This window comes from Schistocerca piceifrons, chromosome 3 (assembly GCF_021461385.2).
Source record: "Schistocerca piceifrons isolate TAMUIC-IGC-003096 chromosome 3, iqSchPice1.1, whole genome shotgun sequence".
Taxonomy (NCBI): Eukaryota; Metazoa; Arthropoda; class Insecta; order Orthoptera; family Acrididae; genus Schistocerca; species Schistocerca piceifrons.
The window spans coordinates 469,902,878-469,916,369 of NC_060140.1; the positions used below are offsets into that span (position 1 = coordinate 469,902,878).

The window sequence follows — 13,492 nt, forward strand, 5'->3', positions numbered from 1 at the left end:
AGTGAAGTCCTCCCAGCTGGGGAAACCCAACGAGTAGCAAGGGAAATCCAAATGGAAGACCCCTAAGACCAAGGAAATTGCAGTGGCACCCACACAACCGCTACATACAAGCTCTGCATCTGAGGATGGGGTGGAGATTCTGGCGTCTGGTTTTCAATGCTGAGGACCTAGATCTCGCCAGACCCACAGACAAAAAGGATATAGACTGCTCAGGCCATAAGTCAGTGGCAGCAGGTGAGTCTGAGGTGTAAACTGCCTCATTGAATGTTCCATGCCGGAAAGTCCTCCCCTTCACTACACGCCACAATGAATCCTGTAATGCTCCATGTACAGAGTGGGAGCTCCTCAGTGCTCTTGCACATTGCCCCAACACGTCTCCTGGGCCTCATGGTATCCACAGCCAGGTGATTAAACATTTCTCCTCTGACTGCAAGTGACCTGTCCTCGTCCTCTTCAACCAGATCTGATGCGATGGCATCTTTCCATCACAATGGCGTAAGCTGCTGGAACGTATAGCGTGTCGGCAGTTGGTTTGGGTCCTGGAGTCGCGTGGCCTTCTGGCTCCATGTCTACCACTGATAATCTTGTGTTCCTAGAATCTGCCATCCGAACAGCCTTTTCCAGATGCCAACACCTGGTTGCCATCTTTTTTGACTTACGTAAAGCATTCGACATGACCTGGCGACATCATATCCTTGCCACATTGTATGAGTGGGGTCTCCAGGGCTCACTCCCGATTTTTATCCAAAACTTGTTGCCGCTCTGTACTTTCAGTGTCCAAGTTGGTGCATCCCATAGTTCCATCCATATCCAGGAGAATGGAGTCTCGCAGGGCTCCATATTGAGTGTGTGTGTATTTTTAGTGGCCATTAACAGTCTAGCAGAAGCTGTCAGGCCCTCCGTCTCACTTTCTCTGTATGCAGATGACTTCTGCATTTCCAGTACTGGTGTTGCTGAGCATTGCCTACAGGGAGCCATCCACAAGGTGCAGTCATGGGCTCTAGCCCATGGCTTCCAGTTTTCAGCCATGAAGATGTGTTTCATACATTTGTCGGCATCATACCGTTCGTCCAGAACCAGCACTTTACATTAATGACAATCCACTCACTGTAGTGGAGACATATCGATTCTTAGGTCTGGTTTTCAATGCTCATTTGACATGGCTTCCTCATCTTTGTCAGCTTAAATGGAAGTGTTGGCAGCACCTCAATGCCCTCCACTTCCTGAACAACATCAACTGTGGTGCAGATCACTCCACGCTGCTACAGCTCTACAGAGACCTTGTTCAATCCTGCCTTGACTGTGGGAGTGTGATTTACGGTTCGGCGGCGCTTCAGCATTGCTTTTGCTCGACCCATTGCACCATTGCGGAGTTCGACTAGCAACAGTAGCTTTTAGGATGAGTCCAGTGACAAGCGTACTGGTGGAGGCTGGAGTTCCTCCATTGAAGATCCGATGTGCACAACTGCTCGCCAGTTACGTTGCACATATTCATAGCTCTCTTGAACATGCTAATTACCATCTTATTTTTCCAACCAGGGCAGTTCGCCTCCTGCATAGGCAGCCCAGGTCAGGGCTAACGATTGTGGTTCTCATGCGATCACTTCTGTCTGAACTGGAGTCCTTCCCTGCACCACCTCTGCTCGAGGTACATTCACATACACCTCCATGGTGTAGCTCTAGGCCAAAGCTTTGCCTGGACATTTCGTGTGGCCCTAAGGACTCCGTTAACCCTGCGGGTCTCCGCTGTCAGTTCCTCTCAATGCTTGAAGTGTTCAGGGGCTCTGAAGTGGTTTACACCAACGGCTCGATGGCTGATGGTGATGTTGGCTTTGCCTTTGTCCACAGTGGCCATATTGAACAGCATTCCTTGCCTGATGACTGCAGTGTATTCACTGCAGAGCTGGTGGCCATATTTCGTGCACTTCATTATATCCGTTCATGCCCCGAGGAATTGTTTCTTCTGTGTACTGACTCCTTGAGCAGCCTACATGCTATCGACCAGTGCTACCCTCGCCATCCTTTGGCGGCATCCATCCAGGAGTCCATCTATGCCCTGGACCAGTCCCTTCATTCAGTGGTGTTTGTGTGGACCCCAGGACACTTCGGCATCCCAGGCAACAAACTTGCCAACAGTGTGGCCAAACAGGTTACGTGGAAACCTCTTCTGGAGATGGGCGTCACTGAACCTGACCTGCGTTCTGGCTTAACGCGGTAGGGTTTTTTGGCTTTGGGAGACGGAATGACATAACAGTACGCACAACAAACTGCATGTCATTAAGGAGACTACGAATGTGTGGAAGTCTTCCATGCAGGCCTCTCGCAGGGAATCAGTTGTCTTCTGCTGGCTCCACATTGGCCATGCTTGGGTGACCCACGGTTACCTCTTGCACCGTGAACACCCGCCCCAATGACGGTGTGGCGCCCGGTTGACAGTGGCCCATATTCTCATGCACTGTCCCACTTTGACTGCCCAGCGATGAAATCTCGTGTTACCAGACTCGTTGCCGCTCATTTTATCTGACAGCGCCTCATTGGCTGACATTATTTTACGTTTTATTCGTGAGGGTGGGTTTTATCATTTGATCTAAGTTTTAGCAAGTGTCCTTTGTCCCTCTGTGTCCTCCACTCTAGTGCTTTTAGGGCAGAGGTTTTAACGTGATGCAGAGTGGCTGGCTTTTCCTTGGCCAGCCACTGTAATCTGCTTTCTTGTTTTACTCACTTCTGTTTGTAGCGTCTCTCTGTTGTTTTCTTGTCCTCTTTTGTTCCTTTTAGTGTTCATTGCCTTTCCTTCTTTCTTGTGGTTTTTCCTTTCTTTCTGTTTTGAGTTATATGTCACATCTGCTTTATTCTCACATTTGTGGCATTATTTTATTAGGAACAAGGGACCGATGACCTCGTAGTTTGGTCCCTTCCCCCCTCTTTTAAACCAATCAACCAACAGTCCAACTGTATATTCTGAACCCAATGTGCTGCTACCAGTGTCATCATTTCAACCACACTAGAACATCTTGTCGACACCCAGCCAAATGTGTCACCTGTGGCAGGGATGCGCATGAGGGCTACTGTCCACCTCCTCCTCCCTGCTGTATCAACTGCAATGGCGGCCATGCCACCGCCTCTCGGGATTGCTCCATGTATCTTTATGAGTGGGCTATCCAAGAGATCCGAGTAAAGGAAAAAGTGCCTTACCCAGTAGCTCACAAGTTACTAGCTAGTCACAAACCCAGCATTCTCCCGTCTGGTACCTATAGGTCTGTTCGTGTTACCTCTCGCTCCATAAAGGACATGACCATGCAGACATGCGATCTCCATTCAGCTCTGAGGTTGTGAAATCGCCTAGTGTCAAGGTAGCATCGCCATCCCCTCATCCAGCTGTGCACAAAGCCATCAGACAAAGCCACCAGCTACACAACTGGTAGGCTGGAAAGGACAGGAGTAGTACTCCCATTGAAGACTTCCTACGTCCCTCCATCCAAACAAAACCCTAGTCTTCTTCGAGCCTTTCTGGTTAGAGGAAGTCCACCAAAGGCAAATGATTTTCTCCTTCGCCAACTTGAAGATCCTCTTCGATAGTAGCACCACGTGATACCTTAGCGCTGCCGGCCTCCGTGTCGCCCGTGCTCACCACCAACCATTTTTCAGTGTTGGACTCGACGGACCGACCAACAAGCAAGCCGATGCTTCTGTGGACACCATGGAGCAGGATCCACCTGCTTCTGTGCCCTGTAGTAGCGACTCCTTACTGACTGTCACTCAGCAGCCATCGAGGTGCCACCCCTATATTTCTTCCTCATTATGACTCTCTTCCAATGGAATATTCACGGCCTTCGGTCCCACAAAGAGGATTTATGGCTGTTTTTATCATCACAGTGTCCTCTTGCACTCTGCCTTCAGGAAATGAAATTGGACCCTCACGACCACTTTGAGCTTTCACATTTCCTACCAATTCCGTTTGACTTCCCCCTGAGGTTAGCATTCCATCTCATGTGGGTGTCGTGCTGATCATACGGGATGACATTCATAGTCAACCCATCTCGCTGACTACCCATCTTCAAGCTGTTGCAGTTCGCCTTTTCCTTCTCCACCTGACTTTTTTCCTCTGTACCATTTATGTCCCTCTGTCATTCGATGTCACCAGGGCAGACTTCCTTCAGATTATTGGGCAGCTACTTCCCACAGCTACTCCCCCCATGAACCATGGACCTTGCCGTTGGTGGGGAGGCTTGCGTGCCTCAGCGATACAGATAGCCGTACCGTAGGTGCAACCACAACGGAGGGGTATCTGTTGAGAGGCCAGACAAACGTGTGGTTCCTGAAGAGGGGCAGCAGCCTTTTCAGTAGTTGCAAGGGCAACAGTCTGGATGATTGACTGATCTGGCCTTGTAACAATAACCGAAACGGCCTTGCCGTGCCGGTACTGCGAACGGCTGAAAGCAAGGGGAAACTACAGCCGTAATTTTTCCCGAGGGCATGCAGCTTTACTGTATGATTACATGATGATGGCGTCCTCTTGGGTAAAATATTCCGGAGGTAAAATAGTCCCCCATTCGGATCTCCGGGCGGGGACTACTCAAGAGGATGTCGTTATCAGGAGAAAGAAAACTGGCGTTCTACGGATCGGAGCGTGGAATGTCAGATCCCTTAATCGGGCAGGTAGGTTAGAAAATTTAAAAAGGGAAATGGATAGGTTGAAGTTAGATATTGTGGGAATTAGTGAAGTTCGGTGGCAGGAGGAACAAGACTTCTGGTCAGGTGACTACAGGGTTATAAACACAAAATCAAATAGGGGTAATGCAGGAGTAGGTTTAATAATGAATAGGAAAATAGGAATGCGGGTAAGCTACTACAAACAGCATAGTGAACGCATTATTGTGGCCAAGATAGATACGATGCCCACACCTACTACAGTAGTACAAGTTTATATGCCAACTAGCTCTGCAGATGACGAAGACATTGAAGAAATGTATGATGAAATAAAAGAAATTATTCAGATTGTGAAGGGAGACGAAAATTTAATAGTCATGGGTGACTGGAATTCGAGTGTAGGAAAAGGGAGAGAAGGAAACATAGTAGGTGAATATGGATTGGGGGACAGAAATGAAAGAGGAAGCCGCCTGGTAGAATTTTGCACAGAGCACAACATAATCATAACTAACACTTGGTTTAAGAATCATGAAAGAAGGTTGTATACATGGAAGAACCCTGGAGATACTAAAAGGTATCAGATAGATTATATAATGGTAAGACAGAGATTTAGGAACCAGGTTTTAAATTGTAAGACATTTCCAGGGGCAGATGTGGACTCTGACCACAATCTATTGGTTATGACCTGTAGATTAAAACTGAAGAAACTGCAAAAAGGTGGGAATTTAAGGAGATGGGACCTGGATAAACTGAAAGAACCAGAGGTGGTACAGAGATTCAGGGAGAGCATAAGGGAGCAATTGACAGGAATGGGGGAAATAAATACAGTAGAAGAAGAATGGGTAGCTTTGAGGGATGAAGTAGTGAAGGCAGCAGAGGATCAAGTAGGTAAAAAGACGAGGGCTAGTAGAAATCCTTGGGTAACAGAAGAAATATTGAATTTAATTGATGAAAGGAGAAAATATAAAAATGCAGTAAGCGAAACAGGCAAAAAGGAATACAAACGTCTCAAAAATGAGATCGACAGGAAGTGCAAAATGGCTAAGCAGGGATGGCTAGAGGACAAATGTAAGGATGTAGAGGCCTATCTCACTAGGGGTAAGATAGATACCGCCTACAGGAAAATTAAAGAGACCTTTGGAGATAAGAGAACGACTTGTATGAATATCAAGAGCTCAGATGGAAACCCAGTTCTAAGCAAAGAAGGGAAAGCAGAAAGGTGGAAGGAGTATATAGAGGGTCTATACAAGGGCGATGTACTTGAGGACAATATTATGGAAATGGAAGAGGATGTAGATGAAGATGAAATGGGAGATATGATACTGCGTGAAGAGTTTGACAGAGCACTGAAAGACCTGAGTCGAAACAAAGCCCCCGGAGTAGACAATATTCCATTGGAACTACTGACGGCCGTGGGAGAGCCAGTCCTGACAAAACTCTACCATCTGGTGAGGAAGATGTATGAGACAGGCGAAATACCCTCAGACTTCAAGAAGAATATAATAATTCCAATCACAAAGAAAGCAGGTGTTGACAGATGTGAAAATTACCGAACTATCAGCTTAATAAGTCACAGCTGCAAAATACTAACACGAATTCTTTACAGACGAATGGAAAAACTAGTAGAAGCCAACCTCGGGGAAGATCAGTTTGGATTCCGTAGAAACACTGGAACACGTGAGGCAATACTGACCTTAAGACTTATCTTAGAAGAAAGATTAAGGAAAGGCAAACCTACGTTTCTAGCATTTGTAGACTTAGAGAAAGCTTTTGACAATGTTGACTGGAATACTCTCTTTCAAATTCTAAAGGTGGCAGGGGTAAAATACAGGGAGCGAAAGGCTATTTACAATTTGTACAGAAACCAGATGGCAGTTATAAGAGTCGAGGGACATGAAAGGGAAGCAGTGGTTGGGAAGGGAGTAAGACAGGGTTGTAGCCTCTCCCCGATGTTGTTCAATCTGTATATTGAGCAAGCAGTAAAGGAAACAAAAGAAAAATTCGGAGTAGGTATTAAAATTCATGGAGAAGAAATAAAAACTTTGAGGTTCGCCGATGACATTGTAATTCTGTCCGAGACAGCAAAGGACTTGGAAGAGCAGTTGAATGGAATGGACAGTGTCTTGAAAGGAGGATATAAGATGAACATCAACAAAAGCAAAACAAGGATAATGGAATGTAGCCTAATTAAGTCGGGTGATGCTGAGGGAATTAGATTAGGAAATGAGGCACTTAAAGTAGTAAAGGAGTTTTGCTATTTGGGGAGCAAAATAACTGATAATGGTCGAAGTAGAGAGGATATAAAATGTAGGCTGGCAATGGCAAGGAAAGCGTTTCTGAAGAAGAGAAATTTGTTAACATCCAGTATTGATTTAAGTGTCAGGAAGTCATTTCTGAAAGTATTCGTATGGAGTGTAGCCATGTATGGAAGTGAAACATGGACGATAAATAGTTTGGACAAGAAGAGAATAGAAGCTTTTGAAATGTGGTGCTACAGAAGAATGCTGAAGATTAGATGGGTAGATCACATAACTAATGAGGAAGTATTGAATAGGATTGGGGAGAAGAGAAGTTTGTGGCACAACTTGACCAGAAGAAGGGATCGGTTGGTAGGACATGTTCTGAGGCATCAAGGGATCACCAATTTAGTATTGGAGGGCAGCGTGGAGGGTAAAAATCGTAGAGGGAGACCAAGAGATGAATACACTAAGCAGATTCAGAAGGATGTAGGTTGCAGTAGGTACTGGGAGATGAAAAAGCTTGCACAGGATAGAGTAGCATGGAGAGCTGCATCAAACCAGTCTTAGGACTGAAGACCACAACAACAACAACAACAAACTTCCCACATATTTGCTACTTGGTGACTTCAATGCACATCATCCCCTTTGGGGTTCTTCCAGGATCTATCAGAGAGGTGCCCTATTGGCTGACCTCCTTAACCACTTCGGCCTTAACACTGGAGCACGGAGCACTCACTTTCCTTTCCGACTCCTTGCACACCTGTTCCCATTTGGACCTATCCTTCTGCACTGCCTAGCTTGCCCATCATCTTGAGTGGTCTGTTCTTTCTAATGCCTACTCTAGCAACCATTTCCTGTGTGCTGCCCGTTTGCCGACTCCTACTCCAATACCTTGGGCCGCCATTTTGCAGATGTTCCAAGCTCTTCCAACTATCACCCTGCTTTTCTCCATCGGAATTGAGCAGTGGAGGCTCAGGCGATATTCTTCTCTTCTCCGAATCGTGAGTGCTACAATGCCGCATTTACTATGAGGGAGCTAGATCATGCTCTGAGTTCATCCCGATCCTCCGCCCCAGGGCCAGACGCAATCCACATTCAGATGTTGCAGCACCTTTCTCTTGCATGCAAGCACTTTCTGCTTAACGCATACAACTGCATCAGGGCAGAGGGCACATTTCCCGGATGCTGGCGTGAAGCCTCAGTCATACCAATACCTAAGCCACGTAAGGACAAAAACCTTCCTTTTAGCTACCACCTCATCTCTCTTACCAGCTGAGTTTGCAGGGTGACGGAACGTATGATTCATGCTGGCTGGTGTGGTGGCTCGAGTCTTGAAATTTGCTGATGAATGCACAGTGTGGATTTCAAGTGCGGCGTTCTGCAGTTGACCATCTCCTTACTTTGTCCAGCCATGTCATGAATGGTCATCGTCATTTGATAAGTGGCACTACCCCACCACTTTGTACACATTGCGCCCACATTTTAACTGTCTGCAACTTCCTGACAGACTGCCCATTTTTTAATCGTTTACGTTCCTGCTTGGGTTTGCCGGCTGTTTTAGCAAACGACTTGCGGGCTGTTGACACCACCTTATGGAGCCCCTTTCGTAGCAGTAATGGTACTGGACTAATGGGCAGGCTTAATGAGTTGCTTATTTGTGTTGAAGAATTAGAGTTGAGCAAACTAGTTGGTGTAATCTGTCTCTCTGAACATCACGTGACCACTGGTATAGAAATGTTAAATGTTACAGGAATCAGGTTAGCTTCTTACTTCTCTAGAGAAAATATGGAGAAAGGAGGAGTTGCCCCATTTGTCAGAAACTGTTTTGATTTCAAGAATATTTATGTTAAAAAATTTTGCTCAGAGCAGCACTTACAAGCTGGTGCAACAGTAGTAGTATTTCATCACAAGTCATTTATGACAGTAAGTACATACAGAGCACCTATAGGAAACTTTAACCTCTTCAGAAAAAATCTCGAAGCTCTGTTGTCCCATCTCACAGTAAAAAACAAGGAAGTAGTGGTTGCTGGTGTTTAATGTGGGTTTATTGAAAAGCTATGTCAGTGAACAGTTATTGCAATCAGTAACACTGTTAGTTCCTACTGTGAACTTTGCAACTAAGATATGTAAATGCTCTGACACTGTTATTGATAATATCTTTGTAGACAAATCTAGGAAAACAAGTCATATCATAAAACCAATTGTAAATGGGCTGTCTGATCATTACATGCAGCATCTTGTGTTAAATGTTGAAACTTGTCAGGATAAAAAAAAATAAAAAAAAATCTATTAAATCTGAGTTTAGGAGGTTAATAAAATCAGTCAAAAATTGAGAATTTCAGGAGATTGCTCAAGGACATGAACTGAATAGTCGTTTACAATACTTCTGACTCAAATAGAATGTACAAAACACTCATTAATGAAGTTACTTCCACTTTTGAAAACTGTTTTCCTCTAAAGGTAACTCAAATGAAACAGAAGTAAAAAAAATAAACCATGGATTACACAAGGAATAAAGATATCACGTGGGACAAAAAGGAGACTGTAATTACTATCTAGGAACAGCTCTGATGTTAACATTACAATGCATTACAAAGAATACTGCAAAATATTGAAGCAAGTAATCCAGAAATCAAAGCAGCTTTATTATGAGAAAAAGATAATTACATCAGGCAACAAAATAAAAACTGCATGGTGATATAGTGAAGACAGAAAAAGGTGGGGCCAAAAAGGAAGAGCAACAAATAACTCAAAAAATAAATGAGACGTTGGTAACAAGTGCATGTAGTGTTGCAAACCTCGTAAACTAGTACTTTATTTCTGTTCCTGACAGTTTGAGGTTCTCAGGTTCGGTGTGCAGTGCAATGGAGAATCTGAGACCAGTCTATAAAAATAAATTCAGTAAAATGGAAATGACACTCAAGTCTCCCAAAGAAGTAGCAACCATCATAAAATACTTAAAATCTAAGTATTTTAGTGGATATGATAACATATCAACCAAATTAATCAAAGAGTGCTCATGAGAGTGAAGTTCTGTCTCATGTTATTTGTGTAATCAGTCTCTTATCAGTGGAACATTTCCAGACTGGCTAAAATATGCTGAAGTTAAGACTCTTTATAAGAGGGGGGATAAAGAGGTACCATCAAACTATTGACCAATTTCACTTTTGCCAGCTTTTTCAAAAATATTTAAGCATCTAGAATGAGATTTACACTCTGCAGCGGAGTGTGCGCTGATATGAAACTTCCTGGCAGATTAAAACTATGTGCCCGACCGAGACTCGAACTCGGGACCTTTGCCTTTCACGGGCAAGTGCTCTACCAACTGAGCTACCGAAGCACGACTCACGCCCGGTACTCACAGCTTTACTTCTGCCAGTACCTCGTCTCCTACCTTCCAAAACTTTACAGAAGCTCTCCTGCGAACCTTGCAGAACTGCACTCCTGAAGGAAAGGATATCAGCACACACTCCGCTGCAGAGTGAAAATCTCATTCTGGAAACATCCCCCAGGCTGTGGCTAAGCCATGTCTCCGTAATATCCTTTCTTTCAGGAGTGCTAGTTCTGCAAGGTTCGCAGGAGAGCTTCTGTAAAGTTTGGAAGGTAGGAGACGAGGTACTGGCAAAAGTAAAGCTGTGAGTACCGGCGTGAGTCGTGCTTCGGTAGCTCAGTTGGTAGAGCACTTGCCCGCGAAAGGCAAAGGTCCCGAGTTCGAGTCTTGGTCGGGCACACAGTTTTAATCTGCCAGGAAGTTTCATTTAAGCATCTAACTGCAAATAATATATTGTCCAAGTCACAGTTTGGGTTTCTTAAGGATTCTGATATAGAGGAAAAAATCAAACAATGGAAAATCCAGGATGGAATGTAACAATATTATGAAAAAGGAAGTTGCTACTCACCATATAGCGGACATGCTGAGCCGCAGGTAGGCACAACAAAAAGACAGTTACAGATAAAAGTTTCTGCCAGTAAGGCCTTCGTCAACAACAGACCACACACACACACACACACACACACACACACACACACACACACACACACACACACACACAAAACGCAACTCTCACACACGACTGCAGTCTCGGGCAACTGCCATGTGGTTGCAGTTCTGTGTGTGTGTGTGTGTGTGTGTGTGTGTGTGTGTGTGTGTGTGTGTGTGTGTGTGTGTGTGTGTGTGTGTGTGTGCGTGTGCGTGTGCGCGTGCGCGTCATCTGTTGTTGACGAAGGCCTTACTGGCCGAAAGCTTTATTTGTGACTGTCTTTTTGTTGTGCGTATCTGTGACTCAGCATGTCCACTATATGGTGAGTAGCAACTTTCCTTTTCGTAATATTGACATAGAGAAAGCTATTTACCCTTTCAATGAAAATGAACTTAATAGATAATAAATTAGAGGCTACTGGCATTTTCTGTGACTGTGTGAATCACATCATTCTTTTAAGTAAATTAGAATATTATGATGTCACCGGCAATGCTGCGAAATGGTTTGAGTCTTATTTAACTAACAGGAAACAAAGGGTGTCATTGCTTTGCAAATGATACAAACTTTGCTATAAGCAGGAACTCAAGTACAGGTTTAGAAATAGCTGCTAATCAAGTTTTCACTGACATTAATAAACAGCTTAAAACTAATTCACTGCCATTAAACTTTGGAAATACCCACTATATGCAGTTCAGAACCTCTAAGAGATTTCCTTCCAGCATGTGTATAACATATGAAGACATTCAGTTGGAAAAGGCTGACAGTGTTCAATTTCTGAGATTACAACTCGATAATAAATTCAGTTGTGAGAGGTATATCATAGAATTGCTGAAGTGCCTGAACAAGTCTGTATTTGCAGTGAGAACGATGTCAGAGGTAGGAGATATAAATATAAAAAACTTGCATACCTTGCTTACTCTTTTTCTGTTATGTCATGTGGGGTCATATTCTGGGGTAACTAGTCAAACAGAGCAAAAGTTTTTAGCATATAATAAGAATCATTGCTGATGTAAATTCAAGAACATCATGTAGAAGCCTGTTCAAGGAACTTGGTATTCTAACCACTGCTTCTCAGTATATTTATTCCCTGATGAAATTTGTTGCAAGTAATATATCTGTGTTTCCAACCAATAGCTCAATACATAGTATCAGTACAAGGAAAAAGAACAATCTACATAAAGACCTAAAATCACTTGCCTTGGTCCATAAGGGGTCCAATATTCAGGAACACGCATTTTCAGTTATTTTGCCAGCAACCATTAAAAACTTGGATTCAGATAAAGAACAGTTTAAATTTTACTCTGTAGATGAATATCTTAAAAGGGCAAATATCTTAAGAGACTGTTTGTCCAGCTTAAGTAAAAAATGTCTGTTGGATTTCAGTTTTTGACAGCTCTTGGTCACAACAGTCGAGATTAGGTATTTTTTGTGTTATAAATTTATTAAAAGTGCATAACAGTGTTCCATTCTGACAGTGTATTGATTCTGTAAATTTTACTAACCTATTTTTGCAATCTCTTGACAAATGATCAGGGTAGTAAGTATTATATTCAGATGTCTTGTTTTTTATGTTATACTTTCTGACATGTTAACATCCACGAGAATCGTCTCATTTTTGGGTCTATGGAATGAAAACTGAATCAGTGCTAATCTACAAATGTGGGTACAATCTCAAACAGAGCTGATCAAACATAGAATGAGGGTGGATATAGGAAACCTGACAATTAGTCATAAATTGTCATAGCTGTGTTGGGAAACAACCAGGGCTCCAAGCACTCTCATAAAAAGCACTGAAGCAAAAATCTTTGCAGGTATTTACCAAGTACATAATAATGTTCAGGAAGGACAGACTAAATTCAGTTGCTGGGGGCGTATTTGTTGCTGTTACTGTGTAGTGAAATTGAAGTAGATAGTTGTGGAGAGTTGTTACGAATCGAAGTTACACTCGACAACTGAAATAAATTAGTAACTGGTTCCTTTTATTGACCCCCTGACTCAAGACCCAGTTACTGAAAAGGTCAAGGAAACCTGGTGTCATTTCAAATAACTACCAGACTCCTGTAATTATATATAGTTGGTAGCGACTTCAGTCTACCCTCGATATGTTGGCAAAAATACACATTTGGTCGGTGATAGGTGCAAAACATTGTCTGAAATTGTGCTAAATGCTTGCTCCAAAAATTATTTTGAGCAATTAGTTCAAGAGCCCACTCCAAATATAAATGGTTTTGATAACATACTAGACCTCATAGCAACAAACATTATCTACATCTTAATCTACATGGATACTCTGCAATTCACATTTAAGTGCCAGGAAGAGGGTTCATCGAACCACCCTCGCAATTCTCTCTTACTCCAATCTCGTATAGAGTGCGGAAAGAATGAACACCTATATCTTTCCGTATGAGCTCTGATTTTCCATATTTTATCATGGTGATCGTTTCTTCTTATGTAGGTCAGTGTTAACAAAATATTTTCGCATTTGGAGGAGAAAGTTGGTGATTGGAATTTCGTGAGAAGATTCCGTCGCAACAAAAGACACCTTTCTTTTAATGATGTCCAGCCCAAAACCTGTATCATTTCTGTGACACTCTCTCCCATATTGCACGGTAATACAAAATGTGC

The 13,492-nt window shown here is 43.3% G+C and overlaps 1 protein-coding gene and 1 non-coding gene across 4 annotated transcripts in view; one reads left to right on the forward strand and one right to left on the reverse strand.

Moving 5' to 3' along the window:
• The window catches only part of LOC124787689 (acyl-protein thioesterase 1), a 148,831-nt gene that overhangs the window by 92,429 nt on the left and 42,910 nt on the right, over positions 1-13,492 (forward strand). The window lies entirely within an intron of this gene.
• Positions 10,154-10,228, reverse strand: Trnas-uga. The gene has a single exon. It is a non-coding gene; the product is annotated as a tRNA-Ser (tRNA).